The 19,289-nt window shown below is 43.7% G+C and overlaps 59 non-coding genes and 27 pseudogenes across 59 annotated transcripts; all 86 read left to right on the top strand.

Annotated features, from left to right (window-relative positions):
• The first annotated feature begins 98 nt into the window (after positions 1 to 98).
• Positions 99 to 217, top strand: LOC131717427 (5S ribosomal RNA). Its single transcript, XR_009316314.1, has one exon. It is a non-coding gene; the product is annotated as a 5S ribosomal RNA (ribosomal RNA).
• A 100-nt stretch (positions 218 to 317) lies between these two features.
• Positions 318 to 436, top strand: LOC131712531 (5S ribosomal RNA). Its single transcript, XR_009314422.1, has one exon. It is a non-coding gene; the product is annotated as a 5S ribosomal RNA (ribosomal RNA).
• Positions 437 to 536: 100 nt separating this feature from the next.
• LOC131717428 (5S ribosomal RNA) lies at positions 537 to 655 on the top strand. Its single transcript, XR_009316315.1, has one exon. It is a non-coding gene; the product is annotated as a 5S ribosomal RNA (ribosomal RNA).
• A 100-nt stretch (positions 656 to 755) lies between these two features.
• On the top strand, positions 756 to 874 carry LOC131717429 (5S ribosomal RNA). Its single transcript, XR_009316316.1, has one exon. It is a non-coding gene; the product is annotated as a 5S ribosomal RNA (ribosomal RNA).
• A 100-nt stretch (positions 875 to 974) lies between these two features.
• Positions 975 to 1,093, top strand: LOC131717430 (5S ribosomal RNA). Its single transcript, XR_009316317.1, has one exon. It is a non-coding gene; the product is annotated as a 5S ribosomal RNA (ribosomal RNA).
• Positions 1,094 to 1,207: 114 nt separating this feature from the next.
• Positions 1,208 to 1,326, top strand: LOC131717431 (5S ribosomal RNA). The gene has a single exon (XR_009316318.1). It is a non-coding gene; the product is annotated as a 5S ribosomal RNA (ribosomal RNA).
• Positions 1,327 to 1,426: 100 nt separating this feature from the next.
• Positions 1,427 to 1,545, top strand: LOC131717433 (5S ribosomal RNA). Its single transcript, XR_009316320.1, has one exon. It is a non-coding gene; the product is annotated as a 5S ribosomal RNA (ribosomal RNA).
• Positions 1,546 to 1,659: 114 nt separating this feature from the next.
• On the top strand, positions 1,660 to 1,778 carry LOC131717434 (5S ribosomal RNA). The gene has a single exon (XR_009316321.1). It is a non-coding gene; the product is annotated as a 5S ribosomal RNA (ribosomal RNA).
• A 114-nt stretch (positions 1,779 to 1,892) lies between these two features.
• LOC131711448 (5S ribosomal RNA) lies at positions 1,893 to 2,011 on the top strand. Its single transcript, XR_009313331.1, has one exon. It is a non-coding gene; the product is annotated as a 5S ribosomal RNA (ribosomal RNA).
• Positions 2,012 to 2,125: 114 nt separating this feature from the next.
• On the top strand, positions 2,126 to 2,244 carry LOC131717435 (5S ribosomal RNA). Its single transcript, XR_009316322.1, has one exon. It is a non-coding gene; the product is annotated as a 5S ribosomal RNA (ribosomal RNA).
• A 100-nt stretch (positions 2,245 to 2,344) lies between these two features.
• On the top strand, positions 2,345 to 2,453 carry LOC131715379 (5S ribosomal RNA; annotated as a pseudogene).
• A 100-nt stretch (positions 2,454 to 2,553) lies between these two features.
• Positions 2,554 to 2,672, top strand: LOC131717436 (5S ribosomal RNA). The gene has a single exon (XR_009316323.1). It is a non-coding gene; the product is annotated as a 5S ribosomal RNA (ribosomal RNA).
• A 114-nt stretch (positions 2,673 to 2,786) lies between these two features.
• Positions 2,787 to 2,905, top strand: LOC131710896 (5S ribosomal RNA). Its single transcript, XR_009312779.1, has one exon. It is a non-coding gene; the product is annotated as a 5S ribosomal RNA (ribosomal RNA).
• Positions 2,906 to 3,016: 111 nt separating this feature from the next.
• Positions 3,017 to 3,135, top strand: LOC131717437 (5S ribosomal RNA). The gene has a single exon (XR_009316324.1). It is a non-coding gene; the product is annotated as a 5S ribosomal RNA (ribosomal RNA).
• Positions 3,136 to 3,249: 114 nt separating this feature from the next.
• Positions 3,250 to 3,368, top strand: LOC131717438 (5S ribosomal RNA). The gene has a single exon (XR_009316325.1). It is a non-coding gene; the product is annotated as a 5S ribosomal RNA (ribosomal RNA).
• Positions 3,369 to 3,468: 100 nt separating this feature from the next.
• Positions 3,469 to 3,587, top strand: LOC131717439 (5S ribosomal RNA). The gene has a single exon (XR_009316326.1). It is a non-coding gene; the product is annotated as a 5S ribosomal RNA (ribosomal RNA).
• Positions 3,588 to 3,701: 114 nt separating this feature from the next.
• On the top strand, positions 3,702 to 3,820 carry LOC131717440 (5S ribosomal RNA). Its single transcript, XR_009316327.1, has one exon. It is a non-coding gene; the product is annotated as a 5S ribosomal RNA (ribosomal RNA).
• Positions 3,821 to 3,934: 114 nt separating this feature from the next.
• Positions 3,935 to 4,053, top strand: LOC131717441 (5S ribosomal RNA). The gene has a single exon (XR_009316328.1). It is a non-coding gene; the product is annotated as a 5S ribosomal RNA (ribosomal RNA).
• A 100-nt stretch (positions 4,054 to 4,153) lies between these two features.
• LOC131717442 (5S ribosomal RNA) lies at positions 4,154 to 4,272 on the top strand. Its single transcript, XR_009316329.1, has one exon. It is a non-coding gene; the product is annotated as a 5S ribosomal RNA (ribosomal RNA).
• A 100-nt stretch (positions 4,273 to 4,372) lies between these two features.
• LOC131713180 (5S ribosomal RNA) lies at positions 4,373 to 4,491 on the top strand. The gene has a single exon (XR_009315064.1). It is a non-coding gene; the product is annotated as a 5S ribosomal RNA (ribosomal RNA).
• A 100-nt stretch (positions 4,492 to 4,591) lies between these two features.
• On the top strand, positions 4,592 to 4,710 carry LOC131712721 (5S ribosomal RNA). Its single transcript, XR_009314612.1, has one exon. It is a non-coding gene; the product is annotated as a 5S ribosomal RNA (ribosomal RNA).
• Positions 4,711 to 4,810: 100 nt separating this feature from the next.
• On the top strand, positions 4,811 to 4,929 carry LOC131717444 (5S ribosomal RNA). Its single transcript, XR_009316331.1, has one exon. It is a non-coding gene; the product is annotated as a 5S ribosomal RNA (ribosomal RNA).
• A 100-nt stretch (positions 4,930 to 5,029) lies between these two features.
• On the top strand, positions 5,030 to 5,148 carry LOC131717445 (5S ribosomal RNA). Its single transcript, XR_009316332.1, has one exon. It is a non-coding gene; the product is annotated as a 5S ribosomal RNA (ribosomal RNA).
• Positions 5,149 to 5,262: 114 nt separating this feature from the next.
• LOC131711413 (5S ribosomal RNA) lies at positions 5,263 to 5,381 on the top strand. The gene has a single exon (XR_009313296.1). It is a non-coding gene; the product is annotated as a 5S ribosomal RNA (ribosomal RNA).
• A 100-nt stretch (positions 5,382 to 5,481) lies between these two features.
• LOC131710822 (5S ribosomal RNA) lies at positions 5,482 to 5,600 on the top strand. The gene has a single exon (XR_009312704.1). It is a non-coding gene; the product is annotated as a 5S ribosomal RNA (ribosomal RNA).
• A 100-nt stretch (positions 5,601 to 5,700) lies between these two features.
• On the top strand, positions 5,701 to 5,819 carry LOC131710824 (5S ribosomal RNA). The gene has a single exon (XR_009312706.1). It is a non-coding gene; the product is annotated as a 5S ribosomal RNA (ribosomal RNA).
• Positions 5,820 to 5,919: 100 nt separating this feature from the next.
• On the top strand, positions 5,920 to 6,028 carry LOC131714839 (5S ribosomal RNA; annotated as a pseudogene).
• A 100-nt stretch (positions 6,029 to 6,128) lies between these two features.
• Positions 6,129 to 6,237, top strand: LOC131714840 (5S ribosomal RNA; annotated as a pseudogene).
• A 114-nt stretch (positions 6,238 to 6,351) lies between these two features.
• On the top strand, positions 6,352 to 6,460 carry LOC131715862 (5S ribosomal RNA; annotated as a pseudogene).
• Positions 6,461 to 6,560: 100 nt separating this feature from the next.
• LOC131715318 (5S ribosomal RNA) lies at positions 6,561 to 6,669 on the top strand (annotated as a pseudogene).
• Positions 6,670 to 6,783: 114 nt separating this feature from the next.
• Positions 6,784 to 6,902, top strand: LOC131717446 (5S ribosomal RNA). The gene has a single exon (XR_009316333.1). It is a non-coding gene; the product is annotated as a 5S ribosomal RNA (ribosomal RNA).
• Positions 6,903 to 7,016: 114 nt separating this feature from the next.
• LOC131712659 (5S ribosomal RNA) lies at positions 7,017 to 7,135 on the top strand. Its single transcript, XR_009314550.1, has one exon. It is a non-coding gene; the product is annotated as a 5S ribosomal RNA (ribosomal RNA).
• A 100-nt stretch (positions 7,136 to 7,235) lies between these two features.
• Positions 7,236 to 7,354, top strand: LOC131710825 (5S ribosomal RNA). Its single transcript, XR_009312707.1, has one exon. It is a non-coding gene; the product is annotated as a 5S ribosomal RNA (ribosomal RNA).
• A 114-nt stretch (positions 7,355 to 7,468) lies between these two features.
• On the top strand, positions 7,469 to 7,587 carry LOC131717447 (5S ribosomal RNA). Its single transcript, XR_009316334.1, has one exon. It is a non-coding gene; the product is annotated as a 5S ribosomal RNA (ribosomal RNA).
• Positions 7,588 to 7,701: 114 nt separating this feature from the next.
• Positions 7,702 to 7,820, top strand: LOC131713643 (5S ribosomal RNA; annotated as a pseudogene).
• A 114-nt stretch (positions 7,821 to 7,934) lies between these two features.
• On the top strand, positions 7,935 to 8,053 carry LOC131712343 (5S ribosomal RNA). Its single transcript, XR_009314238.1, has one exon. It is a non-coding gene; the product is annotated as a 5S ribosomal RNA (ribosomal RNA).
• Positions 8,054 to 8,153: 100 nt separating this feature from the next.
• LOC131713644 (5S ribosomal RNA) lies at positions 8,154 to 8,272 on the top strand (annotated as a pseudogene).
• Positions 8,273 to 8,386: 114 nt separating this feature from the next.
• LOC131712344 (5S ribosomal RNA) lies at positions 8,387 to 8,505 on the top strand. Its single transcript, XR_009314239.1, has one exon. It is a non-coding gene; the product is annotated as a 5S ribosomal RNA (ribosomal RNA).
• Positions 8,506 to 8,605: 100 nt separating this feature from the next.
• LOC131717448 (5S ribosomal RNA) lies at positions 8,606 to 8,724 on the top strand. Its single transcript, XR_009316335.1, has one exon. It is a non-coding gene; the product is annotated as a 5S ribosomal RNA (ribosomal RNA).
• Positions 8,725 to 8,838: 114 nt separating this feature from the next.
• Positions 8,839 to 8,957, top strand: LOC131717449 (5S ribosomal RNA). The gene has a single exon (XR_009316336.1). It is a non-coding gene; the product is annotated as a 5S ribosomal RNA (ribosomal RNA).
• Positions 8,958 to 9,071: 114 nt separating this feature from the next.
• On the top strand, positions 9,072 to 9,190 carry LOC131713645 (5S ribosomal RNA; annotated as a pseudogene).
• Positions 9,191 to 9,304: 114 nt separating this feature from the next.
• LOC131712345 (5S ribosomal RNA) lies at positions 9,305 to 9,423 on the top strand. The gene has a single exon (XR_009314240.1). It is a non-coding gene; the product is annotated as a 5S ribosomal RNA (ribosomal RNA).
• A 100-nt stretch (positions 9,424 to 9,523) lies between these two features.
• LOC131717450 (5S ribosomal RNA) lies at positions 9,524 to 9,642 on the top strand. The gene has a single exon (XR_009316337.1). It is a non-coding gene; the product is annotated as a 5S ribosomal RNA (ribosomal RNA).
• Positions 9,643 to 9,742: 100 nt separating this feature from the next.
• On the top strand, positions 9,743 to 9,861 carry LOC131713740 (5S ribosomal RNA; annotated as a pseudogene).
• Positions 9,862 to 9,961: 100 nt separating this feature from the next.
• LOC131716126 (5S ribosomal RNA) lies at positions 9,962 to 10,070 on the top strand (annotated as a pseudogene).
• Positions 10,071 to 10,181: 111 nt separating this feature from the next.
• Positions 10,182 to 10,300, top strand: LOC131717451 (5S ribosomal RNA). The gene has a single exon (XR_009316338.1). It is a non-coding gene; the product is annotated as a 5S ribosomal RNA (ribosomal RNA).
• Positions 10,301 to 10,400: 100 nt separating this feature from the next.
• LOC131717452 (5S ribosomal RNA) lies at positions 10,401 to 10,519 on the top strand. The gene has a single exon (XR_009316339.1). It is a non-coding gene; the product is annotated as a 5S ribosomal RNA (ribosomal RNA).
• Positions 10,520 to 10,618: 99 nt separating this feature from the next.
• On the top strand, positions 10,619 to 10,737 carry LOC131712821 (5S ribosomal RNA). The gene has a single exon (XR_009314710.1). It is a non-coding gene; the product is annotated as a 5S ribosomal RNA (ribosomal RNA).
• Positions 10,738 to 10,837: 100 nt separating this feature from the next.
• On the top strand, positions 10,838 to 10,946 carry LOC131714841 (5S ribosomal RNA; annotated as a pseudogene).
• Positions 10,947 to 11,046: 100 nt separating this feature from the next.
• Positions 11,047 to 11,155, top strand: LOC131715514 (5S ribosomal RNA; annotated as a pseudogene).
• Positions 11,156 to 11,255: 100 nt separating this feature from the next.
• Positions 11,256 to 11,374, top strand: LOC131710826 (5S ribosomal RNA). Its single transcript, XR_009312708.1, has one exon. It is a non-coding gene; the product is annotated as a 5S ribosomal RNA (ribosomal RNA).
• Positions 11,375 to 11,488: 114 nt separating this feature from the next.
• On the top strand, positions 11,489 to 11,597 carry LOC131716101 (5S ribosomal RNA; annotated as a pseudogene).
• Positions 11,598 to 11,697: 100 nt separating this feature from the next.
• Positions 11,698 to 11,816, top strand: LOC131711036 (5S ribosomal RNA). Its single transcript, XR_009312918.1, has one exon. It is a non-coding gene; the product is annotated as a 5S ribosomal RNA (ribosomal RNA).
• A 100-nt stretch (positions 11,817 to 11,916) lies between these two features.
• Positions 11,917 to 12,035, top strand: LOC131710050 (5S ribosomal RNA). The gene has a single exon (XR_009311919.1). It is a non-coding gene; the product is annotated as a 5S ribosomal RNA (ribosomal RNA).
• A 107-nt stretch (positions 12,036 to 12,142) lies between these two features.
• Positions 12,143 to 12,251, top strand: LOC131714842 (5S ribosomal RNA; annotated as a pseudogene).
• A 114-nt stretch (positions 12,252 to 12,365) lies between these two features.
• On the top strand, positions 12,366 to 12,484 carry LOC131717453 (5S ribosomal RNA). The gene has a single exon (XR_009316340.1). It is a non-coding gene; the product is annotated as a 5S ribosomal RNA (ribosomal RNA).
• Positions 12,485 to 12,591: 107 nt separating this feature from the next.
• LOC131714843 (5S ribosomal RNA) lies at positions 12,592 to 12,700 on the top strand (annotated as a pseudogene).
• Positions 12,701 to 12,814: 114 nt separating this feature from the next.
• On the top strand, positions 12,815 to 12,933 carry LOC131717455 (5S ribosomal RNA). Its single transcript, XR_009316342.1, has one exon. It is a non-coding gene; the product is annotated as a 5S ribosomal RNA (ribosomal RNA).
• Positions 12,934 to 13,033: 100 nt separating this feature from the next.
• On the top strand, positions 13,034 to 13,152 carry LOC131710051 (5S ribosomal RNA). Its single transcript, XR_009311920.1, has one exon. It is a non-coding gene; the product is annotated as a 5S ribosomal RNA (ribosomal RNA).
• A 107-nt stretch (positions 13,153 to 13,259) lies between these two features.
• LOC131714844 (5S ribosomal RNA) lies at positions 13,260 to 13,368 on the top strand (annotated as a pseudogene).
• Positions 13,369 to 13,482: 114 nt separating this feature from the next.
• Positions 13,483 to 13,601, top strand: LOC131717456 (5S ribosomal RNA). Its single transcript, XR_009316343.1, has one exon. It is a non-coding gene; the product is annotated as a 5S ribosomal RNA (ribosomal RNA).
• Positions 13,602 to 13,708: 107 nt separating this feature from the next.
• LOC131714845 (5S ribosomal RNA) lies at positions 13,709 to 13,817 on the top strand (annotated as a pseudogene).
• A 114-nt stretch (positions 13,818 to 13,931) lies between these two features.
• On the top strand, positions 13,932 to 14,050 carry LOC131717457 (5S ribosomal RNA). The gene has a single exon (XR_009316344.1). It is a non-coding gene; the product is annotated as a 5S ribosomal RNA (ribosomal RNA).
• A 100-nt stretch (positions 14,051 to 14,150) lies between these two features.
• On the top strand, positions 14,151 to 14,259 carry LOC131714847 (5S ribosomal RNA; annotated as a pseudogene).
• A 114-nt stretch (positions 14,260 to 14,373) lies between these two features.
• On the top strand, positions 14,374 to 14,492 carry LOC131712526 (5S ribosomal RNA). The gene has a single exon (XR_009314417.1). It is a non-coding gene; the product is annotated as a 5S ribosomal RNA (ribosomal RNA).
• A 114-nt stretch (positions 14,493 to 14,606) lies between these two features.
• LOC131717458 (5S ribosomal RNA) lies at positions 14,607 to 14,725 on the top strand. Its single transcript, XR_009316345.1, has one exon. It is a non-coding gene; the product is annotated as a 5S ribosomal RNA (ribosomal RNA).
• Positions 14,726 to 14,838: 113 nt separating this feature from the next.
• Positions 14,839 to 14,957, top strand: LOC131720764 (5S ribosomal RNA). Its single transcript, XR_009319661.1, has one exon. It is a non-coding gene; the product is annotated as a 5S ribosomal RNA (ribosomal RNA).
• Positions 14,958 to 15,057: 100 nt separating this feature from the next.
• Positions 15,058 to 15,166, top strand: LOC131714848 (5S ribosomal RNA; annotated as a pseudogene).
• Positions 15,167 to 15,280: 114 nt separating this feature from the next.
• LOC131711600 (5S ribosomal RNA) lies at positions 15,281 to 15,399 on the top strand. Its single transcript, XR_009313486.1, has one exon. It is a non-coding gene; the product is annotated as a 5S ribosomal RNA (ribosomal RNA).
• A 114-nt stretch (positions 15,400 to 15,513) lies between these two features.
• Positions 15,514 to 15,622, top strand: LOC131715687 (5S ribosomal RNA; annotated as a pseudogene).
• A 114-nt stretch (positions 15,623 to 15,736) lies between these two features.
• LOC131714849 (5S ribosomal RNA) lies at positions 15,737 to 15,845 on the top strand (annotated as a pseudogene).
• Positions 15,846 to 15,956: 111 nt separating this feature from the next.
• Positions 15,957 to 16,065, top strand: LOC131714850 (5S ribosomal RNA; annotated as a pseudogene).
• Positions 16,066 to 16,179: 114 nt separating this feature from the next.
• LOC131717459 (5S ribosomal RNA) lies at positions 16,180 to 16,298 on the top strand. Its single transcript, XR_009316346.1, has one exon. It is a non-coding gene; the product is annotated as a 5S ribosomal RNA (ribosomal RNA).
• A 100-nt stretch (positions 16,299 to 16,398) lies between these two features.
• Positions 16,399 to 16,517, top strand: LOC131714246 (5S ribosomal RNA; annotated as a pseudogene).
• A 114-nt stretch (positions 16,518 to 16,631) lies between these two features.
• Positions 16,632 to 16,750, top strand: LOC131717460 (5S ribosomal RNA). The gene has a single exon (XR_009316347.1). It is a non-coding gene; the product is annotated as a 5S ribosomal RNA (ribosomal RNA).
• A 114-nt stretch (positions 16,751 to 16,864) lies between these two features.
• Positions 16,865 to 16,983, top strand: LOC131717461 (5S ribosomal RNA). The gene has a single exon (XR_009316348.1). It is a non-coding gene; the product is annotated as a 5S ribosomal RNA (ribosomal RNA).
• A 114-nt stretch (positions 16,984 to 17,097) lies between these two features.
• Positions 17,098 to 17,216, top strand: LOC131717462 (5S ribosomal RNA). Its single transcript, XR_009316349.1, has one exon. It is a non-coding gene; the product is annotated as a 5S ribosomal RNA (ribosomal RNA).
• Positions 17,217 to 17,316: 100 nt separating this feature from the next.
• Positions 17,317 to 17,445, top strand: LOC131713319 (5S ribosomal RNA; annotated as a pseudogene).
• Positions 17,446 to 17,545: 100 nt separating this feature from the next.
• On the top strand, positions 17,546 to 17,664 carry LOC131711953 (5S ribosomal RNA). The gene has a single exon (XR_009313842.1). It is a non-coding gene; the product is annotated as a 5S ribosomal RNA (ribosomal RNA).
• Positions 17,665 to 17,764: 100 nt separating this feature from the next.
• LOC131717463 (5S ribosomal RNA) lies at positions 17,765 to 17,883 on the top strand. The gene has a single exon (XR_009316350.1). It is a non-coding gene; the product is annotated as a 5S ribosomal RNA (ribosomal RNA).
• Positions 17,884 to 17,997: 114 nt separating this feature from the next.
• On the top strand, positions 17,998 to 18,116 carry LOC131718783 (5S ribosomal RNA). The gene has a single exon (XR_009317679.1). It is a non-coding gene; the product is annotated as a 5S ribosomal RNA (ribosomal RNA).
• Positions 18,117 to 18,216: 100 nt separating this feature from the next.
• On the top strand, positions 18,217 to 18,335 carry LOC131711347 (5S ribosomal RNA). The gene has a single exon (XR_009313231.1). It is a non-coding gene; the product is annotated as a 5S ribosomal RNA (ribosomal RNA).
• Positions 18,336 to 18,449: 114 nt separating this feature from the next.
• LOC131714311 (5S ribosomal RNA) lies at positions 18,450 to 18,568 on the top strand (annotated as a pseudogene).
• Positions 18,569 to 18,682: 114 nt separating this feature from the next.
• Positions 18,683 to 18,791, top strand: LOC131715678 (5S ribosomal RNA; annotated as a pseudogene).
• A 114-nt stretch (positions 18,792 to 18,905) lies between these two features.
• LOC131717464 (5S ribosomal RNA) lies at positions 18,906 to 19,024 on the top strand. Its single transcript, XR_009316351.1, has one exon. It is a non-coding gene; the product is annotated as a 5S ribosomal RNA (ribosomal RNA).
• A 114-nt stretch (positions 19,025 to 19,138) lies between these two features.
• Positions 19,139 to 19,257, top strand: LOC131713933 (5S ribosomal RNA; annotated as a pseudogene).
• Positions 19,258 to 19,289: the final 32 nt, after the last annotated feature.

The following is a 19,289-nucleotide window of genomic DNA, read 5'->3' on the forward strand; positions in this document are numbered from 1 at the left end:
ACATTTTACAATTGAAATGTGTGGAGGACAAAAGGAAATTTTGGAGGAATCACCCCCAGCTCACTAAACATAAAAGTCATGAAAGCAGAAATGCAATCGCCTGCGGCCACACCACCTTGAATAAGCCTGATCTCGTCTGATCTCAGAAGCTAAGCAATGTTGGGCTTGGTTAGTACTTGGATGGGAGACCACCTGGGAATATCAAGTGCTGCAGGCATTACATTTTACAATTGAAATGTGTGGAGGACAAAAGGAAATTTTGGAGGAATCACCCCCAGCTCACTAAACATAAAAGTCATGAAAGCAGAAATGCAATCGCCTGCGGCCACACCACCTTGAATAAGCCTGATCTCGTCTGATGTCAGAAGCTAAGCAATGTTGGGCTTGGTTAGTACTTGGATGGGAGACCACCTGGGAATATCAAGTGCTGCAGGCATTACATTTTACAATTGAAATGTGTGGAGGACAAAAGGAAATTTTGGAGGAATCACCCCCAGCTCACTAAACATAAAAGTCATGAAAGCAGAAATGCAATCGCCTGCGGCCACACCACCTTGAATAAGCCTGATCTCGTCTGATCTCAGAAGCTAAGCAATGTTGGGCTTGGTTAGTACTTGGATGGGAGACCACCTGGGAATATCAAGTGCTGCAGGCATTACATTTTACAATTGAAATGTGTGGAGGACAAAAGGAAATTTTGGAGGAATCACCCCCAGCTCACTAAACATAAAAGTCATGAAAGCAGAAATGCAATCGCCTGCGGCCACACCACCTTGAATAAGCCTGATCTCGTCTGATCTCAGAAGCTAAGCAATGTTGGGCTTGGTTAGTACTTGGATGGGAGACCACCTGGGAATATCAAGTGCTGCAGGCATTATATTTTACAATTGAAATGTGTGGAGGACAAAAGGAAATTTTGGAGGAATCACCCCCAGCTCACTAAACATAAAAGTCATGAAAGCAGAAATGCAATCGCCTGCGGCCACACCACCTTGAATAAGCCTGATCTCGTCTGATCTCAGAAGCTAAGCAATGTTGGGCTTGGTTAGTACTTGGATGGGAGACCACCTGGGAATATCAAGTGCTGCAGGCATTACATTTTTGTAATTACATTTTACAATTGAAATGTGTGGAGGACAAAAGGAAATTTTGGAGGAATCACCCCCAGCTCACTAAACATAAAAGTCATGAAAGCAGAAATGCAATCGCCTGCGGCCACACCACCTTGAATAAGCCTGATCTCGTCTGATCTCAGAAGCTAAGCAATGTTGGGCTTGGTTAGTACTTGGATGGGAGACCACCTGGGAATATCAAGTGCTGCAGGCATTACATTTTACAATTGAAATGTGTGGAGGACAAAAGGAAATTTTGGAGGAATCACCCCCAGCTCACTAAACATAAAAGTCATGAAAGCAGAAATGCAATCGCCTGCGGCCACACCACCTTGAATAAGCCTGATCTCGTCTGATCTCAGAAGCTAAGCAATGTTGGGCTTGGTTAGTACTTGGATGGGAGACCACCTGGGAATATCAAGTGCTGCAGGCATTACATTTTTGTAATTACATTTTACAATTGAAATGTGTGGAGGACAAAAGGAAATTTTGGAGGAATCACCCCCAGCTCACTAAACATAAAAGTCATGAAAGCAGAAATGCAATCGCCTGCGGCCACACCACCTTGAATAAGCCTGATCTCGTCTGATCTCAGAAGCTAAGCAATGTTGGGCTTGGTTAGTACTTGGATGGGAGACCACCTGGGAATATCAAGTGCTGCAGGCATTACATTTTAGTAATTACATTTTACAATTGAAATGTGTGGAGGACAAAAGGAAATTTTGGAGGAATCACCCCCAGCTCACTAAACATAAAAGTCATGAAAGCAGAAATGCAATCGCCTGCGGCCACACCACCTTGAATAAGCCTGATCTCGACTGATCTCAGAAGCTAAGCAATGTTGGGCTTGGTTAGTACTTGGATGGGAGACCACCTGGGAATATCAAGTGCTGCAGGCATTACATTTTTGTAATTACATTTTACAATTGAAATGTGTGGAGGACAAAAGGAAATTTTGGAGGAATCACCCCCAGCTCACTAAACATAAAAGTCATGAAAGCAGAAATGCAATCGCCTGCGGCCACACCACCTTGAATAAGCCTGATCTCGTCTGATCTCAGAAGCTAAGCAATGTTGGGCTTGGTTAGTACTTGGATGGGAGACCACCTGGGAATATCAAGTGCTGCAGGCATTACATTTTACAATTGAAATGTGTGGAGGACAAAAGGAAATTTTGGAGGAATCACCCCCAGCTCACTAAACATAAAAGTCATGAAAGCAGAAATGCAATCGCCTGCGGCCACACCACCTTGAATAAGCCTGATCTCAGAAGCTAAGCAATGTTGGGCTTGGTTAGTACTTGGATGGGAGACCATCTGGGAATATCAAGTGCTGCAGGCATTACATTTTACAATTGAAATGTGTGGAGGACAAAAGGAAATTTTGGAGGAATCACCCCCAGCTCACTAAACATAAAAGTCATGAAAGCAGAAATGCAATCGCCTGCGGCCACACCACCTTGAATAAGCCTGATCTCGTCTGATCTCAGAAGCTAAGCAATGTTGGGCTTGGTTAGTACTTGGATGGGAGACCACCTGGGAATATCAAGTGCTGCAGGCATTACATTTTTGTAATTACATTTTACAATTGAAATGTGTGGAGGACAAAAGGAAATTTTGGAGGAATCACCCCCAGCTCACTAAACATAAAAGTCATGAAAGCAGAAATGCAATCGCCTGCGGCCACACCACCTTGAATAAGCCTGATTTCGTCTGATCTCAGAAGCTAAGCAATGTTGGGCTTGGTTAGTACTTGGATGGGAGACCACCTGGGAATATCAAGTGCTGCAGGCATTACATTTTTGTAATTACATTTTACAATTGAAATGTGTGGACAAAAGGAAATTTTGGAGGAATCACCCCCAGCTCACTAAACATAAAAGTCATGAAAGCAGAAATGCAATCGCCTGCGGCCACACCACCTTGAATAAGCCTGATCTCGTCTGATCTCAGAAGCTAAGCAATGTTGGGCTTGGTTAGTACTTGGATGGGAGACCACCTGGGAATATCAAGTGCTGCAGGCATTACATTTTTGTAATTACATTTTACAATTGAAATGTGTGGAGGACAAAAGGAAATTTTGGCGGAATCACCCCCAGCTCACTAAACATAAAAGTCATGAAAGCAGAAATGCAATCGCCTGCGGCCACACCACCTTGAATAAGCCTGATCTCGTCTGATCTCAGAAGCTAAGCAATGTTGGGCTTGGTTAGTACTTGGATGGGAGACCACCTGGGAATATCAAGTGCTGCAGGCATTACATTTTACAATTGAAATGTGTGGAGGACAAAAGGAAATTTTGGAGGAATCACCCCCAGCTCACTAAACATAAAAGTCATGAAAGCAGAAATGCAATCGCCTGCGGCCACACCACCTTGAATAAGCCTGATCTCGTCTGATCTCAGAAGCTAAGCAATGTTGGGCTTGGTTAGTACTTGGATGGGAGACCACCTGGGAATATCAAGTGCTGCAGGCATTACATTTTTGTAATTACATTTTACAATTGAAATGTGTGGAGGACAAAAGGAAATTTTGGCGGAATCACCCCCAGCTCACTAAACATAAAAGTCATGAAAGCAGAAATGCAATCGCCTGCGGCCACACCACCTTGAATAAGCCTGATCTCGTCTGATCTCAGAAGCTAAGCAATGTTGGGCTTGGTTAGTACTTGGATGGGAGACCACCTGGGAATATCAAGTGCTGCAGGCATTACATTTTTGTAATTACATTTTACAATTGAAATGTGTGGAGGACAAAAGGAAATTTTGGAGGAATCACCCCCAGCTCACTAAACATAAAAGTCATGAAAGCAGAAATGCAATCGCCTGCGGCCACACCACCTTGAATAAGCCTGATCTCGTCTGATCTCAGAAGCTAAGCAATGTTGGGCTTGGTTAGTACTTGGATGGGAGACCACCTGGGAATATCAAGTGCTGCAGGCATTACATTTTACAATTGAAATGTGTGGAGGACAAAAGGAAATTTTGGAGGAATCACCCCCAGCTCACTAAACATAAAAGTCATGAAAGCAGAAATGCAATCGCCTGCGGCCACACCACCTTGAATAAGCCTGATCTCGTCTGATCTCAGAAGCTAAGCAATGTTGGGCTTGGTTAGTACTTGGATGGGAGACCACCTGGGAATATCAAGTGCTGCAGGCATTACATTTTACAATTGAAATGTGTGGAGGACAAAAGGAAATTTTGGAGGAATCACCCCCAGCTCACTAAACATAAAAGTCATGAAAGCAGAAATGCAATCTCCTGCGGCCACACCACCTTGAATAAGCCTGATCTCGTCTGATCTCAAAAGCTAAGCAATGTTGGGCTTGGTTAGTACTTGGATGGGAGACCACCTGGGAATGTCAAGTGCTGCAGGCATTACATTTTACAATTGAAATGTGTGGAGGACAAAAGGAAATTTTGGAGGAATCACCCCCAGCTCACTAAACATAAAAGTCATGAAAGCAGAAATGCAATCGCCTGCGGCCACACCACCTTGAATAAGCCTGATTTCGTCTGATCTCAGAAGCTAAGCAATGTTGGGCTTGGTTAGTACTTGGATGGGAGACCACCTGGGAATATTAAGTGCTGCAGGCATTACATTTTACAATTGAAATGTGTGGAGGACAAAAGGAAATTTTGGAGGAATCACCCCCAGCTCACTAAACATAAAAGTCATGAAAGCAGAAATGCAATCGCCTGCGGCCACACCACCTTGAATAAGCCTGATCTCGTCTGATCTCAGAAGCTAAGCAATGTTGGGCTTGGTTAGTACTTGGATGGGAGACCACCTGGGAATATCAAGTGCTGCAGGCATTACATTTTACAATTGAAATGTGTGGAGGACAAAAGGAAATTTTGGAGGAATCACCCCCAGCTCACTAAACATAAAAGTCATGAAAGCAGAAATGCAATCGCCTGCGGCCACACCACCTTGAATAAGCCTGATCTCGTCTGATCTCAGAAGCTAAGCAATGTTGGGCTTGGTTAGTACTTGGATGGGAGACCACCTGGGAATATCAAGTGCTGCAGGCATTACATTTTTGTAATTACATTTTACAATTGAAATGTGTGGAGGACAAAAGGAAATTTTGGAGGAATCACCCCCAGCTCACTAAACATAAAAGTCATGAAAGCAGAAATGCATTCGCCTGCGGCCACACCACCTTGAATAAGCGTGATCTCGTCTGATCTCAGAAGCTAAGCAATGTTGGGCTTGGTTAGTACTTGGATGGGAGACCACCTGGGAATATCAAGTGCTGCAGGCATTACATTTTACAATTGAAATGTGTGGAGGACAAAAGGAAATTTTGGAGGAATCACCCCCAGCTCCCTAAACATAAAAGTCATGAAAGCAGAAATGCAATTACCTGCGGCCACACCACCTTGAATAAGCCTGATCTCGTCTGATCTCAGAAGCTAAGCAATGTTGGGCTTGGTTAGTACTTGGATGGGAGACCACCTGGGAATATCAAGTGCTGCAGGCATTACATTTTACAATTGAAATGTGTGGAGGACAAAAGGAAATTTTGGAGGAATCACCCCCAGCTCCCTAAACATAAAAGTCATGAAAGCAGAAATGCAATTACCTGCGGCCACACCACCTTGAATAAGCCTGATCTCGTCTGATCTCAGAAGCTAAGCAATGTTGGGCTTGGTTAGTACTTGGATGGGAGACCACCTGGGAATATCAAGTGCTGCAGGCATTACATTTTACAATTGAAATGTGTGGAGGACAAAAGGAAATTTTGGAGGAATCACCCCCAGCTCACTAAACATAAAAGTCATGAAAGCAGAAATGCAATCGCCTGCGGCCACACCACCTTGAATAAGCCTGATCTCAGAAGCTAAGCAATGTTGGGCTTGGTTAGTACTTGGATGGGAGACCACCTGGGAATATCAAGTGCTGCAGGCATTACATTTTACAATTGAAATGTGTGGAGGACAAAAGGAAATTTTGGAGGAATCACCCCCAGCTCCCTAAACATAAAAGTCATGAAAGCAGAAATGCAATCGCCTGCGGCCACACCACCTTGAATAAGCCTGATCTCAGAAGCTAAGCAATGTTGGGCTTGGTTAGTACTTGGATGGGAGACCACCTGGGAATATCAAGTGCTGCAGGCATTACATTTTTGTAATTACATTTTACAATTGAAATGTGTGGAGGACAAAAGGAAATTTTGGAGGAATCACCCCCAGCTCACTAAACATAAAAGTCATGAAAGCAGAAATGCAATCGCATGCGGCCACACCACCTTGAATAAGCCTGATCTCAGAAGCTAAGCAATGTTGGGCTTGGTTAGTACTTGGATGGGAGACCACCTGGGAATATCAAGTGCTGCAGGCATTACATTTTACAGTTGAAATGTGTGGAGGACAAAAGGAAATTTTGGAGGAATCACCCCCAGCTCACTAAACATAAAAGTCATGAAAGCAGAAAAGCAATCGCCTGCGGCCACACCACCTTGAATAAGCCTGATCTCAGAATCTAAGTAATGTTGGGCTTGGTTAGTACTTGGATGGGAGACCACCTGGGAATATCAAGTGCTGCAGGCATTACATTTTTGTAATTACATTTTACAATTGAAATGTGTGGAGGACAAAAGGAAATTTTGGAGGAATCACCCCCAGCTCACTAAACATAAAAGTCATGAAAGCAGAAATGCAATCGCCTGCGGCCACACCACCTTGAATAAGCCTGATCTCGTCTGATCTCAGAAGCTAAGCAATGTTGGGCTTGGTTAGTACTTGGATGGGAGACCACCTGGGAATATCAAGTGCTGCAGGCATTACATTTTTGTAATTACATTTTACAATTGAAATGTGTGGAGGACAAAAGGAAGTTTTGGAGGACTCACCCCCAGCTCACTAAACAGAAAAGTCATGAAAGCAGAAATGCAATCGCCTGCGGCCACACCACCTTGAATAAGCCTGCTCTCGTCTGATCTCAGAAGCTAAGCAATGTTGGGCTTGGTTAGTACTTGGATGGGAGACCACCTGGGAATATCAAGTGCTGCAGGCATTACATTTTACAATTGAAATGTGTGGAGGACAAAAGGAAATTTTGGAGGAATCACCCCCAGCTCACTAAACATAAAAGTCATGAAAGCAGAAATGCAATCACCTGCGGCCACACCACCTTGAATAAGCCTGATCTCGTCTGATCTCAGAAGCTAAGCAATGTTGGGCTTGGTTAGTACTTGGATGGGAGACCACCTGGGAATATCAAGTGCTGCAGGCATTACATTTTTGTAATTACATTTTACAATTGAAATGTGTGGAGGACAAAAGGAAATTTTGGAGGAATCACCCCCAGCTCACTAAACATAAATGTCATGAAAGCAGAAATGCAATCGCCTGCGGCCACACCACCTTGAATAAGCCTGATCTCGTCTGATCTCAGAAGCTAAGCAATGTTGGGCTTGGTTAGTACTTGGATGGGAGACCACCTGGGAATATCAAGTGCTGCAGGCATTACATTTTTGTAATTACATTTTACAATTGAAATGTGTGGAGGACAAAAGGAAATTTTGGAGGACTCACCCCCAGCTCACTAAACATAAAAGTCATGAAAGCAGAAATGCAATCGCCTGCGGCCACACCACCTTGAATAAGCCTGATCTCGTCTGATCTCAGAAGCTAAGCAATGTTGGGCTTGGTTAGTACTTGGAGGGGAGACCACCTTTGAATATCAAGTGCTGCAGGCATTACATTTTTGTAATTACGTTTTACAATTGAAATGTGTGGAGGACAAAAGGAAATTTTGGAGGAATCACCCCCAGCTCACTAAACATAAAAGTCATGAAAGCAGAAATGCAATCGCCTGCGGCCACACCACCTTGAATAAGCCTGATCTCGTCTGATCTCAGAAGCTCAGCAATGTTGGGCTTGGTTAGTACTTGGATGGGAGACCACCTGGGAATATCAAGTGCTGCAGGCATTACATTTTACAATTGAAATGTGTGGAGGACAAAAGGAAATTTTGGAGGAATCACCCCCAGCTCACTAAACATAAAAGTCATGAAAGCAGAAATGCAATTGCCTGCGGCCACACCACCTTGAATAAGCCTGATCTCGTCTGATCTCAGAAGCTAAGCAATGTTGGGCTTGGTTAGTACTTGGAGGGGAGACCACCTTTGAATATCAAGTGCTGCAGGCATTACATTTTTGTAATTACGTTTTACAATTGAAATGTGTGGAGGACAAAAGGAAATTTTGGAGGAATCACCCCCAGCTCACTAAACATAAAAGTCATGAAAGCAGAAATGCAATCGCCTGCGGCCACACCACCTTGAATAAGCCTGATCTCGTCTGATCTCAGAAGCTCAGCAATGTTGGGCTTGGTTAGTACTTGGATGGGAGACCACCTGGGAATATCAAGTGCTGCAGGCATTACATTTTACAATTGAAATGTGTGGAGGACAAAAGGAAATTTTGGAGGAATCACCCCCAGCTCACTAAACATAAAAGTCATGAAAGCAGAAATGCAATTGCCTGCGGCCACACCACCTTGAATAAGCCTGATCTCGTCTGATCTCAGAAGCTAAGCAATGTTGGGCTTGGTTAGTACTTGGATGGGAGACCACCTGGGAATATCAAGTGCTGCAGGCATTACATTTTTGTAATTACATTTTACAATTGAAATGTGTGGAGGACAAAAGGAAATTTTGGAGGAATCACCCCCAGCTCACTAAACATAAATGTCATGAAAGCAGAAATGCAATCGCCTGCGGCCACACCACCTTGAATAAGCCTGATCTCGTCTGATCTCAGAAGCTAAGCAATGTTGGGCTTGGTTAGTACTTGGATGGGAGACCACCTGGGAATATCAAGTGCTGCAGGCATTACATTTTTGTAATTACATTTTACAATTGAAATGTGTGGAGGACAAAAGGAAATTTTGGAGGACTCACCCCCAGCTCACTAAACATAAAAGTCATGAAAGCAGAAATGCAATCGCCTGCGGCCACACCACCTTGAATAAGCCTGATCTCGTCTGATCTCAGAAGCTAAGCAATGTTGGGCTTGGTTAGTACTTGGAGGGGAGACCACCTTTGAATATCAAGTGCTGCAGGCATTACATTTTTGTAATTACGTTTTACAATTGAAATGTGTGGAGGACAAAAGGAAATTTTGGAGGAATCACCCCCAGCTCACTAAACATAAAAGTCATGAAAGCAGAAATGCAATCGCCTGCGGCCACACCACCTTGAATAAGCCTGATCTCGTCTGATCTCAGAAGCTCAGCAATGTTGGGCTTGGTTAGTACTTGGATGGGAGACCACCTGGGAATATCAAGTGCTGCAGGCATTACATTTTACAATTGAAATGTGTGGAGGACAAAAGGAAATTTTGGAGGAATCACCCCCAGCTCACTAAACATAAAAGTCATGAAAGCAGAAATGCAATCGCCTGCGGCCACACCACCTTGAATAAGCCTGATCTCGTCTGATCTCAGAAGCTAAGCAATGTTGGGCTTGGTTAGTACTTGGATGGGAGACCACCTGGGAATATCAAGTGCTGCAGGCATTACATTTTACAATTGAAATGTGTGGAGGACAAAAGGAAATTTTGGAGGAATCACCCCCAGCTCACGAAACATAAAAGTCATGAAAGCAGAAATGCAATCGCCTGCGGCCACACCACCTTGAATAAGCCTGATCTCGTCTGATCTCAGAAGCTCAGCAATGTTGGGCTTGTTTAGTACTTGGATGGGAGACCACCTGGGAATATCAAGTGCTACAGGCATTACATTTTACAATTGAAATGTGTGGAGTACAAAAGGAAATTTTGGAGGAATCACCCCCAGCTCACTAAACATAAAAGTCATGAAAGCAGAAATGCAATCGACTGCGGCCACACCACCTTGAATAAGCCTGATCTCAGAAGATAAGCAATGTTGGGCTTGGTAAGTACTTGGATGGGAGACCACCTGGGAATATCAAGTGCTGCAGGCATTACATTTTTGTAATTACATTTTACAATTGAAATGTGTGGACAAAAGGAAATTTTGGAGGAATCACCCCCAGCTCACTAAACATAAAAGTCATGAAAGCAGAAATGCAATCGCCTGCGGCCACACCACCTTGAATAAGCCTGATCTCGTCTGATCTCAGAAGCTAAGCAATGTTGGGCTTGGTTAGTACTTGGATGGGAGACCACCTGGGAATATCAAGTGCTGCAGGCATTACATTTTACAATTGAAATGTGTGGAGGACAAAAGGAAATTTTGGAGGAATCACCCCCAGCTCACTAAACATAAAAGTCATGAAAGCAGAAATGCAATCGCCTGCGGCCACACCACCTTGAATAAGCCTGATCTCGTCTGATCTCAGAAGCTAAGCAATGTTGGGCTTGGTTAGTACTTGGATGGGAGACCACCTGGGAATATCAAGTGCTGCAGGCATTACATTTTACAATTGAAATGTGTGAGGACAAAAGGAAGTTTTGGAGGAATCACCCCCAGCTCACTAAACATAAAAGTCATGAAAGCAGAAATGCAATCGCCTGCGGCCACACCACCTTGAATAAGCCTGATCTCGTCTGATCTCAGAAGCTAAGCAATGTTGGGATTGGTTAGTACTTGGATGGGAGACCACCTGGGAATATCAAGTGCTGCAGGCATTACATTTTACAATTGAAATGTGTGGAGGACAAAAGGAAATTTTGGAGGAATCACCCCCAGCTCACTAAACATAAAAGTCATGAAAGCAGAAATGCAATCGCCTGCGGCCACACCACCTTGAATAAGCCTGATCTCAGAAGCTAAGCAATGTTGGGCTTGGTTAGTACTTGGATGGGAGACCACCTGGGAATATCAAGTGCTGCAGGCATTACATTTTACAATTGAAATGTGTGGAGGACAAAAGGAAGTTTTGGAGGAATCACCCCCAGCTCACTAAACATAAAAGTCATGAAAGCAGAAATGCAATCGCCTGCGGCCACACCACCTTGAATAAGCTTGATCTCAGAAGCTAAGCAATGTTGGGCTTGGTTAGTACTTGGATGGGAGACCACCTGGGAATATCAAGTGCTGCAGGCATTACATTTTACAATTGAAATGTGTGGAGGACAAAAGGAAATTTTGGAGGAATCACCCCCAGCTCACTAAACATAAAAGTCATGAAAGCAGAAATGCAATCACCTGCGGCCACACCACCTTGAATAAGCCTGATCTCGTCTGATCTCAGAAGCTAAGCAATGTTGGGCTTGGTTAGTACTTGGATGGGAGACCACCTGGGAATATCAAGTGCTGCAGGCATTACATTTTTGTAATTACATTTTACAATTGAAATGTGTGGAGGACAAAAGGAAATTTTGGAGGAATCACCCCCAGCTCCCTAAACATAAAAGTCATGAAAGCAGAAACGCAATCGCCTGCGGCCACACCACCTTGAATAAGCCTGATCTCAGAAGCTATGCAATGTTGGGCTTGGTTAGTACTTGGATGGGAGACCACCTGGGAATATCAAGTGCTGCAGGCATTACATTTTACAATTGAAATGTGTGGAGGACAAAAGGAAATTTTGGAGGAATCACCCCCAGCTCACTAAACATAAAAGTCATGAAAGCAGAAAAGCAATCGCCTGCGGCCACACCACCTTGAATAAGCCTGATCTCGTCTGATCTCAGAAGCTAAGCAATGTTGGGCTTGGTTAGTACTTGGAAGGGAGACCACCTGGGAATATCAAGTGCTGCAGGCATTATATTTTACAATTGAAATGTGTGGAGGACAAAAGGAAATTTTGGAGGAATCACCCCCAGCTCACTAAACATAAAAGTCATGAAAGCAGAAATGCAATCGCCTGCGGCCACACCACCTTGAATAAGCCTGATCTCGTCTGATCTCAGAAGCTAAGCAGTGTTGGGCTTGGTTAGTACTTGGATGGGAGACCACCTGGGAATATCAAGTGCTGCAGGCATTACATTTTTGTAATTACAATTGAAATGTGTGGAGGACAAAAGGAAATTTTGGAGGAATCACCCCCAGCTCACTAAACATAAAAGTCATGAAAGCAGAAATGCAATCGCCTGCGGCCACACCACCTTGAATAAGCCTGATCTCAGAAGCTAAGCAATGTTGGGCTTGGTTAGTACTTGGATGGGAGACCACCTGGGAATATCAAGTGCTGCAGGCATTACATTTTTGTAATTACATTTTACAATTGAAATGTGTGGAGGACAAAAGGAAATTTTGGAGGAATCACCCCCAGCTCACTAAACATAAAAGTCATGAAAGCAGAAATGCAATCGCCTGCGGCCACACCACCTTGAATAAGCCTGATCTCGTCTGATCTCAGAAGCTAAGCAATGTTGGGCTTGGTTAGTACTTGGATGGGAGACCACCTGGGAATATCAAGTGCTGCAGGCATTACATTTTTGTAATTACAATTGAAATGTGTGGAGGACAAAAGGAAATTTTGGAGGAATCACCCCCAGCTCACTAAACATAAAAGTCATGAAAGCAGAAATGCAATCGCCTGCGGCCACACCACCTTGAATAAGCCTGATCTCAGAAGCTAAGCAATGTTGGGCTTGGTTAGTACTTGGATGGGAGACCACCTGGGAATATCAAGTGCTGCAGGCATTACATTTTTGTAATTACATTTTACAATTGAAATGTGTGGAGGACAAAAGGAAATTTTGGAGGAATCACCCCCAGCTCACTAAACATAAAAGTCATGAAAGCAGAAATGCAATCGCCTGCGGCCACACCACCTTGAATAAGCCTGATCTCGTCTGATCTCAGAAGCTAAGCAATGTTGGGCTTGGTTAGTACTTGGATGGGAGACCACCTGGGAATATCAAGTGCTGCAGGCATTACATTTTACAATTGAAATGTGTGGAGGACAAAAGGAAATTTTGGAGGAATCACCCCCAGCTCACTAAACATAAAAGTCATGGAAGCAGAAATGCAATCGCCTGCGGCCACACCACCTTGAATAAGCCTGATCTCGTCTGATCTCAGAAGCTAAGCAGTGTTGGGCTTGGTTAGTACTTGGATGGGAGACCACCTGGGAATATCAAGTGCTGCAGGCATTACATTTTTGTAATTACAATTGAAATGTGTGGAGGACAAAAGGAAATTTTGGAGGAATCACCCCCAGCTCACTAAACATAAAAGTCATGAAAGCAGAAATGCAATCGCCTGCGGCCACACCACCTTGAATAAGCCTGATCTCAGAAGCTAAGCAATGTTGGGCTTGGTTAGTACTTGGATGGGAGACCACCTGGGAATATCAAGTGCTGCAGGCATTACATTTTTGTAATTACATTTTACAATTGAAATGTGTGGAGGACAAAAGGAAATTTTGGAGGAATCACCCCCAGCTCACTAAACATAAAAGTCATGAAAGCAGAAATGCAATCGCCTGCGGCCACACCACCTTGAATAAGCCTGATCTCGTCTGATCTCAGAAGCTAAGCAATGTTGGGCTTGGTTAGTACTTGGATGGGAGACCACCTGGGAATATCAAGTGCTGCAGGCATTACATTTTTGTAATTACAATTGAAATGTGTGGAGGACAAAAGGAAATTTTGGAGGAATCACCCCCAGCTCACTAAACATAAAAGTCATGAAAGCAGAAATGCAATCGCCTGCGGCCACACCACCTTGAATAAGCCTGATCTCAGAAGCTAAGCAATGTTGGGCTTGGTTAGTACTTGGATGGGAGACCACCTGGGAATATCAAGTGCTGCAGGCATTACATTTTTGTAATTACATTTTACAATTGAAATGTGTGGAGGACAAAAGGAAATTTTGGAGGAATCACCCCCAGCTCACTAAACATAAAAGTCATGAAAGCAGAAATGCAATCGCCTGCGGCCACACCACCTTGAATAAGCCTGATCTCGTCTGATCTCAGAAGCTAAGCAATGTTGGGCTTGGTTAGTACTTGGATGGGAGACCACCTGGGAATATCAAGTGCTGCAGGCATTACATTTTACAATTGAAATGTGTGGAGGACAAAAGGAAATTTTGGAGGAATCACCCCCAGCTCACTAAACATAAAAGTCATGGAAGCAGAAATGCAATCGCCTGCGGCCACACCACCTTGAATAAGCCTGATCTCAGAAGCTAAGCAATGTTGGGCTTGGTTAGTACTTGGATGGGAGACCACCTGGGAATATCAAGTGCTGCAGGCATTACATTTTTGTAATTACATTTTACAATTGAAATGTGTGGAGGACAAAAGGAAATTTTGGAGGAATCACCCCCAGCTCACTAAACATAAAAGTCATGAAAGCAGAAATGCAATCGCCTGCGGCCACACCACCTTGAATAAGCCTGATCTCGCCTGATCTCAGAAGCTAAGCAGTGTTGGGCTTGGTTAGTACTTGGATGGGAGACCACCTGGGAATATCAAGTGCTGCAGGCATTACATTTTTGTAATTACATTTTACAATTGAAATGTGTGGAGGACAAAAGGAAATTTTGGAGGAATCACCCCCAGCTCACTAAACATAAAAGTCATGAAAGCAGAAATGCAATCGCCTGCGGCCACACCACCTTGAATAAGCCTGATCTCGTCTGATCTCAGAAGCTAAGCAATGTTGGGCTTGGTTAGTACTTGGATGGGAGACCACCTGGGAATATCAAGTGCTGCAGGCATTACGTTTTGTAATTACATTTTACAATTGAAATGTGTGGAGGACAAAAGGAAATTTTGGAGGAATCAACCCCAGCTCACTAAACATAAAAGTCATGAAAGCAGAAATGCAATCGCCTGCGGCCACACCACCTTGAATAAGCCTGATCTCGTCTGATCTCAGAAGCTAAGCAATGTTGGGCTTGTTTAGTACTTGGATGGGAGACCACCTGGGAATATCAAGTGCTGCAGGCATTACATTTTACAATTGAAATGTGTGGAGGACAAAAGGAAATTTTGGAGGAATCACCCCCAGCTCACTAAACATAAAAGTCATGAAAGCAGAAATGCAATCGCCTGCGGCCACACCACCTTGAATAAGCCTGATCTCAGAAGCTAAGCAATGTTGGGCTTGGTTAGTACTTGGATGGGAGACCACCTGGGAATATCAAGTGCTGCAGGCATTACATTTTTGTAATTACATTTTACAATTGAAATGTGTGGAGGACAAAAGGAAATTTCGGAGGACTCACCCCCAGCTACCTAAACATAAAAGTCATGAAAGCAGAAATGCAATCGCCTGCGGCCACACCACCTTGAATAAGCCTGATCTCGCCTGATCTCAGAAGCTAAGCAATGTTGGGCTTGGTTAGTACTTGGATGGGAGACCACCTGGGAATATCAAGTGCTGCAGGCATTACATTTTTGTAATTACATTTTACAATTGAAATGTGTGGAGGACAAAAGGAAATTTTGGAGGAATCACCCCCAGCTCACTAAACATAAAAGTCATGAAAGCAGAAATGCAATCGCCTGCGGCCACACCACCTTGAATAAGCCTGATATCAGAAGCTAAGCAATGTTGGGCTTGGTTAGTACTTGGATGGGAGACCACCTGGGAATATCAAGTGCTGCAGGCATTACATTTTTGTAATTACATTTTACAATTGAAATGTGTGGAGGACAAAAGGAAATTTTGGAGGAATCACCCCCAGCTCACTAAACATAAAAGTCATGAAAGCAGAAATGCAATCGCCTGCGGCCACACCACCTTGAATAAGCCTGATCTCAGAAGCTAAGCAATGTTGGGCTTGGTTAGTACTTGGATGGGAGACCACCTGGGAATATCAAGTGCTGCAGGCATTACATTTTTGTAATTACATTTTACAATTGAAATGTGTGGACAAAAGGAAATTTTGGAGGAATCACCCTCAGCTCACTAAACATAAAAGTCAGGAAAGCAGAAATGCAATCGCCTGCGGCCACACCACCTTGAATAAGCCTGATCTCAGAAGCTAAGCAATGTTGGGCTTGGTTAGTACTTGGATGGGAGACCACCTGGGAATATCAAGTGCTGCAGGCATTACATTTTTGTAATTACATTTTACAATTGAAATGTGTGGAGGACAAAAGGAAATTTTGGAGGAATCACCCCCAGCTCACTAAACATAAAAGTCATGAAAGCAGAAATGCAATCGCCTGCGGCCACACCACCTTGAATAAGCCTGATCTCGTCTGATCTCAGAAGCTAAGCAATGTTGGGCTTGGTTAGTACTTGGATGGGAGACCACCTGGGAATATCAAGTGCTGCAGGCATTACATTTTACAATTGAAATGTGTGGAGGACAAAAGGAAATTTTGGAGGACTCACCCCCAGCTCACTAAACATAAAAGTCATGAAAGCAGAAATGCAATCGCCTGCGGCCACACCACCTTGAATAAGCCTGATCTTGTCTGATCTCAGAAGCTAAGCAATGTTGGGCTTGTTTAGTACTTGGATGTTAGACCACCTGGGAATATCAAGTGCTGCAGGCATTACATTTTTGTAATTACATTTTACAATTGAAATGTGTGGAGGACAAAAGGAAATTTTGGAGGAATCACCCCCAGCTCACTAAACATAAAAGTCATGAAAGCAGAAATGCAATCGCCTGCGGCCACACCACCTTGAATAAGCCTGATCTCGTCTGATCTCAGAAGCTAAGCAATGTTGGGCTTGGTTAGTACTTGGATGGGAGACCACCTGGGAATATCAAGTGCTGCAGGCATTACATTTTTGTAATTACATTTTACAATTGAAATGTGTGGAGGACAAAAGGAAATTTTGGAGGAATCACCCCCAGCTCACTAAACATAAAAGTCATGAAAGCAGAAATGCAATCGCCTGCGGCCACACCACCTTGAATAAGCCTGATCTCGTCTGATCTCAGAAGCTAAGCAATGTTGGGCTTGGTTAGTACTTGGATGGGAGACCACCTGGGAATATCAAGTGCTGCAGGCATTACATTTTTGTAATTACATTTTACAATTGAAATGTGTGGACGACAAAAGGAAATTTTGGAGGAATCACCCCCAGCTCACTAAACATAAAAGTCATGAAAGCAGAAATGCAATCGCCTGCGGCCACACCACCTTGAATAAGCCTGATCTCGTCTGATCTCAGAAGCTAAGCAATGTTGGGCTTGGTTAGTACTTGGATGGGAGACCACCTGGGAATATCAAGTGCTGCAGGCATTACATTTTACAATTGAAATGTGTGGAGGACAAAAGGAAATTTTGGAGGAATCACCCCCAGCTCACTAAACATAAAAGTCATGAAAGCAGAAATGCAATTGCCTGCGGCCACACCACCTTGAATAAGCCTGATCTCGCCTGATCTCGTCTGATCTCAGAAGCTAAGCAATGTTGGGCTTGGTTAGTACTTGGATGGGAGACCACCTGGGAATATCAAGTGCTGCAGGCATTACATTTTACAATTGAAATGTGTGGAGGACAAAAGGAAATTTTGGAGGAATCACCCCCAGCTCACTAAACATAAAAGTCATGAAAGCAGAAATGCAATCGCCTGCGGCCACACCACCTTGAATAAGCCTGATCTCGTCTGATCTCAGAAGCTAAGCAATGTTGGGCTTGGTTAGTACTTGGATGGGAGACCACCTGGGAATATCAAGTGTTGCAGGTATTACATTTTACAATTGAAATGTGTGGAGGACAAAAGGAAATTTTGGAGGAATCACCCCCAGCTCACTAAACATAAAAGTCATGAAAGCAGAAATGCAATCGCCTGCGGCCACACCACCTTGAATAAGCCTGATCTCGTCTGATCTCAGAAGCTAAGCAATGTTGGGCTTGGTTAGTACTTGGATGGGAGACCACCTGGGAATATCAAGTGCTGCAGGCATTACATTTTTGAAATTACATTTTACAATTGAAATGTGTGGAGGACAAAAGGAAATTTTGGAGGAATCACCCCCAGCTCACTAAACATAAAAGTCATGAAAGCAGAAATGCAATCGCCTGCAGCCACACCACCTTGAATGAGCCTGATCTCGTCTGATCTCAGAAGCTAAGCAATGTTGGGCTTGGTTAGTACTTGGATGGGAGACCACCTGGGAATATCAAGTGCTGCAGGCATTACATTTTACAATTGAAATGTGTGGAGGACAAAAGGAAATTTTGGAGGAATCACCCCCAGCTCACTAAACATAAAAGTCATGAAAGCAGAAATGCAATCGCCTGCGGCCACACCACCTTGAATAAGCCTGATCCCGCCTGATCTCAGAAGCTAAGCAGTGTTGGGCTTGGTTAGTACTTGGATGGGAGACCACCTGGGAATATCAAGTGCTGCAGGCATTACATTTTTGTAATTACATTTTACAATTGAAATGTGTGGAGGACAAAAGGAAATTTTGGAGGAATCACCCCCAGCTCACTAAACATAAAAGTCATGAAAGCAGAAATGCAATCGCCTGCGGCCACACCACCTTGAATAAGCCTGATCTCGTCTGATCTAAAAAGCTAAGCAATGTTGGGCTTGGTTAGTACTTGGATGGGAGACCACCTGGGAATATCAAATGCTGCAGGCATTACATTTTTGTAATTACATTTTACAATTGAAATGTGTGGAGGACAAAAGGAAATTTTGGAGGAATCACCCCCAGCTCCCTAAACATAAAAGTCATGAAAGCAGAAATGCAATCGCCTGCGGCCACACCACCTTGAATAAGCCTGATCTCAAAAGCTAAGCAATGTTGGGCTTGGTTAGTACTTGGATGGGAGACCACCTGGGAATATCAAGTGCTGCAGGCATTACATTTTTGTAATTACATTTTACAATTGAAATGTGTGGAGGACAAAAGGAAATTTTGGAGGAATCACCCCCAGCTCACTAAACATAAAAGTCATGAAAGCAGAAATGCAATCGCCTGCGGCCACACCACCTTGAATAAGCCTGATCTCGTCTGATCTCAGAAGCTAAGCAATGTTGGGCTTGGTTAGTACTTGGATGGGAGACCACCTGGGAATATCAAGTGCTGCAGGCATTACATTTTTGTAATTACATTTTACAATTGAAATGTGTGGAGGACAAAAGGAAATTTTGGAGGAATCACCCCCAGTTCACTAAACATAAAAGTCATGAAAGCAGAAATGCAATCGCCTGCGGCCACACCACCTTGAATAAGCCTGATCTCGTCTGATCTCAGAAGCTAAGCAATGTTGGGCTTGATTAGTACTTGGATGGGAGACAACCTGGGATTATCAAGTGCTGCAGGCATTACATTTTACAATTGAAATGTGTGGAGGACA

Source organism: Acipenser ruthenus, chromosome 44 (assembly GCF_902713425.1).
Source record: "Acipenser ruthenus chromosome 44, fAciRut3.2 maternal haplotype, whole genome shotgun sequence".
NCBI lineage: Eukaryota > Metazoa > Chordata > Actinopteri > Acipenseriformes > Acipenseridae > Acipenser > Acipenser ruthenus.